General features: G+C 31.0%; 1 pseudogene; it reads right to left on the bottom strand.

Moving 5' to 3' along the window:
- Positions 1-2,305: 2,305 nt before the first annotated feature.
- On the bottom strand, positions 2,306-5,247 carry LOC127105542 (uncharacterized; annotated as a pseudogene).
- Positions 5,248-5,770: the final 523 nt, after the last annotated feature.

Raw genomic sequence — 5,770 nt, 5'->3', positions numbered from 1 at the left:
CTCCATATACGCAAATCCAACAGCAAAAGTCAACTCGGTCGATGTCATGCCAACAATTTCAAACAAAGGTTGTCTATATTTGTTTGTCTTGTAGGTGCTATCCATAACTAACACAGTCGGAAATATATTCAACAACTTAATTGAATCAGGATGTGCCCAAAATATCTCTCTCACCACTTCTGAGTCATCTTTTTTTCTACTCCAATACACATATCCTGCATCCTCAATAAGCTTAAACAGATGTTGTATCTCACTCCTAGGACCTCTTATCTCTTTTTGTATCACACTCTTATGCTTGTATACTTGCGTAATCCGAGTGACATTCTCAGGATAATTGTCTTGCAAGGAAAGCAATATGTGTCTAGGTGCTACATGTCTCTTTGCCAAATCAGCGACATGTTGCTTCTCATCTGTGGTCAACCTACCAATAAACGAATGACCTTCTAATCTATCCGGTAAACCATGATTATGTAACCCACATTTTACATCAATCTTCCAACCAAATCCATCTTTCGCCGGAGTCGACCTGATTTTAAATGGACATCCACATTTCTTCGACGCACTTTGGGTACCACTTTTACTAATCTTGTGTTTTCCACCTCTATCACAACCAAATATTATTTTGTTACTTCTCCCTCTCTTCCCCGTTTCAGTATCTGAACGACTGATAATAACAGTTACTTTATTGTTGATTCCAACCTCTTTAATCCATCTGATAACCTCTTCTCGTGTACCAAATCTTTCCGTCGTCATAAACGCATCAGTAGTATCTACACATATTTGGGGAAGATTTTCCATTCCTGCAAAAAAAAATTAAAAAAAAAATTAAAAAAAAATTAAAAAAAAAATTAGCGAACCGGAAGACTTCTTGAAAGACTTCCGGAACACATATAATACATACCGGAACACTTCTCCAAAGAGTTCCGGTATGTAAAATTTGTTCACCGGAACTCTTTCAAGAAGTGTTCCGGTTTTGTAAACTTTTTTTAATTGAACCGGAACTCTTTCATGAAGTGTTCCGGTTTGCTTTTTTGTGTGTTCCAGAAGTCATTCTTTAAGTCTTCTGGTTTGAGAAAAATACATACCGGAAGTCATTTTGCAGGAGTTCCGGTGCGAGGGGTGTGAAAGTGTAATTTCTGAAATTTTCAACTATATGGTAAAAATGAAATGGTAAATTGGTTAAAACCAATTAAGGGTAGAATGTGAATTTTTAAAATTTTGTAGGGGTATGGGACTAACTGTAGGGGTACAAGGTAAAATTTTCTCAATAAAATAGTCACGTTCAGGGCCCGTTTGTTTTGGCTTTTTTTAAAAATGATTTTTATAGTGTTATATATTTTAGGGTAAAAAAAATTTACAAAGAATTTTTTTATAAAAACTTCAAATAAAATTTTTGTTTGAATAATTATTTTAAAAATATTATTTTAGGTATTTTATCATTTTATCGAAACTTTTTTTGGATATCAAAATTTCAAAAAATCACTTAATTTTAAAGCTATTTCAAATAGTTTTTTCTAAAAATTATTTTTGAGATACAATTTTTTTTTAAAAATTGTGATTTTGACTATGTTTTGATCTTCAATAATGTATATTTATGTTATACAATGAACAATTCAATCTTTTAATTTATAAAAAATAAATTTAAAAAAACTTGTAATATTTTTGTAAAATCCATTTTCAAAAATATATAAAAAAAAAATCCATGTTTTTAAAGCTAAAACAAACTGGCCCTTAATGTGGCGTGTAATTCTCTTCTTCAACCACAACTCATTAATGTCTTTGGTAGATTTGTAATTTAAGAATCTTTTATTGATCGTTAATTTCTAATATCACATATCAACTAATATCTTAGATTAGTAATCATTCATAACTTATGATTAATCAAAATATTCATCGAATTATGAAAGCATTTAGAACAAATGACATTGAATAATATTAGAAATATAATTGCATAGATTAGTAAAAAGCAAACTACATAGTTGGAACAACTCAAAATAAATTTATCAAAAAACTTAATAAATAAAAAATAGCTAATCATAATAAATAAAGACAAGTTGCTATAAGAATACATGATGAAAGAGTATTGATAATACCCATTTTTACTTATTTAATGTCTTTTGCCCTTTTGCCTATAAAATCTTATAGCGAAATCATTTTCTTACTTCTTTTTAAATAGGTATGATATTATATGCTTTTAAGTCAAGGAAAATATTAGGAACAAGCTCAATTTTATATTGTAGTGGATGCGGCAGCGCTCATGAGTTTAATTGCTTTTTAAAAAAAAATTATTAAGGAAATTTGAGTTTTATGTCTTTATGAGAGTCGTAACTTTTGATGTTATCTTTAATTTATATATATAATTTGGATAAAGTTCACTCATCCTTAATAAAAATTTTTACGTTAAAAATTGCAAATGATGATGAAGGACTCAAATATGAAACACATTCTAAAAGTTCAATATTCTCTTCATCAAACCTAGCATTAAGCTTGTGCAACTGCAAATTTAAAACACTAAAAAAAACAACTGTGCTTATAATGATGCAAATTAGAAACACTAGAAGTTGTAGCATGTCGCCTAGGTTTCTTCCCTTGCACATACGGTGCATCCATATCAGGCACATCAATATCATGCTTATTACAAATTTTCATAACCTTAGATATAAGTTCTTCCCGTCCATCATTCCTCATTTCTTGTAAATCTTGTTTGGTAGCATTGACAAGTGACAAAGCATTCAAGAGATCTTGATCACGTTTTTGTAACGCCGCACTCAAATCATTTGTAAATCCTAAAATCTCAACTATCATATATAACATGAAGATAAAATCAAAGGATTGAAGCACATATAACAAAAACATAATTTCACCATATTTTTCAAATGACATATCATTCCCAACTTCTTCAAGTACCCCAATAATGACATCATACAAAATTATCAAACTAGTGAGAGTCCTAAAGTGAGAACCCCAACGAGTGTCACCCGCTCTAGCAATAGATGATTCTTGATTTAATCCACTACGAGTCTCTATCTAGCATTCTTCAATCAATTTTGCAAAATGAGTTACTTGTTTATTTCGAAGCAATTCTTGTCTCTTGTTAGAAGATCGTATGAAGTTAACAAGCATATTGACCTTACCGAAAAAACCACTAATATATTTGTAAGTCTTAGCACATGCAACAAGTGCCAATTGAAGTTGATGGGAAAAATAATGCACATAATATGCAGATGGATTCTCATTTTGGATTAAAGTTCTCAAACCACCAAACTTACCTCTCATATTGCTAGTTTCGTCATACCTTTGCCCCCTAATGCTAGATATACTCAAGTCATTAATAGACAACAACTTCTCAAGTGCCTCCTTAAGTGACTTAACACTTGTTTCTTTAACACTTACAATGCCAAAAAAATCTTTATTTTATCAAACATTCATTATTAACATATCGAATAACAATAGCCATTTGTTCTTTATCAGCAACATCACCAGATTCATCAATCAAAACACAAAACACATCATCTGCAATATCAAATATAATTTGTTGAGTTATTTCACATGCACAAGCAGCGACAAGATCCTTTTGAATCTTAGGAGCAGTCATAAGGTTATTTCTCGTAGCACAATCTATTACACTAGTTATCTCTGGGTTAATTTCCTTTAAAGTGTCCACCAACTCAAGAAATGGCCCCTTAAATAAAGAGTTAAAGGACTCGTCACTCGCTCTAAATGGCATGTCACACCTAAAAAGAAACTTAGTGGCTATAAGGGATGTGTTTACACGAACACGATATTTGATATTCATTTGCTTAGTTTGATTAACAAACACGACCTTAATACTTTTGTTTAGGTTTATGAGAGCATAACCAATATGCACACAATCAAAATGACTATTGGAAGAACTAGCATGATTAGCCACTCTTTGAGCATTCTTCCAATCACCAAAACCGTCTCTCACAAAGTGATCCCCCCATATTTAGAGAGATTTTAAATAAAAAACATGACAAACAAAATGCTAGGTCCTTAGATTCACTATAATCAATCCAGTCATACAAATCAAACCAATTTTTGCAAAATCAAAGTTTTTGTTTACTTTGAACATACCAAGGGTAAACGAAATTGTGAGGAGGTTGATGATGACATATTTTTAAATAAGCTTTCCTTACCTCATTTTGGATGTCAGGATGATAGCTTGAAATCGGAGGCCTAATTCCTGGATCTGTTTCCAACAATTCATAATCAACAACTTTTATACTCTCACTTTGATGTTGAGTTTTTGATGCTTCTAGATTAGCCGAAGAAGTAGCTTTGTCTATAGAAAGTATCAGAAACTTTTTTTTCATCCTATACAAAGAAGAAAAAAATTTATAAAGAAAAAAATTTATGAGAAATTAAGAAAATTTATATTTTTTAATAAATTTGGATTTTATGGTTCAACTCAAAAAGGAGAAAATAATTAGGGAAATTTAAAATACTCATTACCTTTGATTTTCAAACTTCCACAGATCAATGCAACCAAAATAAGTGAAAAAATTGAAGAAAAAAATGAGGAATTATTGAATTAGTAAATATGAGAGAAAGAGATGGTGGTGGGGTTTGAGAAGAAGAGAAAAAGAAGTTAATGTGTTGTGAGAGAGAGAAAAAAAGTGAAAGGAAAAGATATTAGAGAAGAGAGAGAGAGAGAGATATGGTGATATATTTTTTCTTTTATTAATTGACTTAATAATAATAATATTATATATATATATATATATATATATATATATATATATATATATATATATATATATATATATATATATATAAATTAAAAAATTTGGTGTGGCTATAGGGACACCCAGCCTTTATATAGGTCCGCCCATGCATCATATGCATCATTAAAATCCCCATCTAATTTGTGGTGGGATCCATCAATTATACCTATACCCCTATATTATAACATTTTGGACAAAAATACCCTCATATAAATAAGTTATATTTCTGAATTTTTTTTTACTTCACTTTCGCTTCAAGACTTCTGAAACATCACTTTTGTCGTTTCAAACCAGAACTCATACAATAAGTTTTCTGGTTCACAATAAACATAACAGAACTCTTATTAAAAGACTTCTGATTCGCTCCAGATTTGAAACGTTGAACCGGAACTATTGTTAAAAGACTTCCGATGTTCAATCTTTTAACCAGAACTCTTGTTAAAACACTTCCGATATTCAAACTTTTAACCAGAACTCTTCTTAAAAGACTTCTGGTTTTCATGTAATTCACCGGAAGTCTTATTAAAAGTATTCTGGTGTTCAAACTTTAATTTTTTCAGGAACTCTTTTCAGAAGTGTCCCGTTACGTTTATTTTTTTATTTTATTTTTTAAAAAATTATAATGGTTCGAAGACGAGGTGCCTACGATAGAATTCCATATTGTAGTTTAGGATGGGGCGCATCTACATCCGCAGCAAAGCCAGTTGGCTTTCTAGGAGGGTCGTACGATACGTCTCTTTTGGTAAAGTACGAACATCATGTTGCTCGGCATTTATGGTTTGTTGAGGTAAATAAATGATGTATATTTTATATTGAATAATATTTGAATATTTTATGTTGTTTTTTATAATATGTGTTTTGATTATTTTCAGGAGATAGGTCCGAAGAAAGAGTTGAAGGTTGTTGGACACGGGCTTAAGCTGACATCGAGGGTTCCATAAGCTCTTCCACAACAGATGAAGAGTTGGGTTTCTAGGTCTGGGTTATCTTCACTTCAGAGAACCAATTTGACGAAGATAGACACA

Source organism: Lathyrus oleraceus, chromosome 1 (assembly GCF_024323335.1).
Source record: "Lathyrus oleraceus cultivar Zhongwan6 chromosome 1, CAAS_Psat_ZW6_1.0, whole genome shotgun sequence".
Taxonomy (NCBI): Eukaryota; Viridiplantae; Streptophyta; class Magnoliopsida; order Fabales; family Fabaceae; genus Lathyrus; species Lathyrus oleraceus.
The sequence above is the reverse complement of the archived record's forward strand: the minus strand, read 5'-3'. Positions and strand labels throughout refer to the sequence as shown.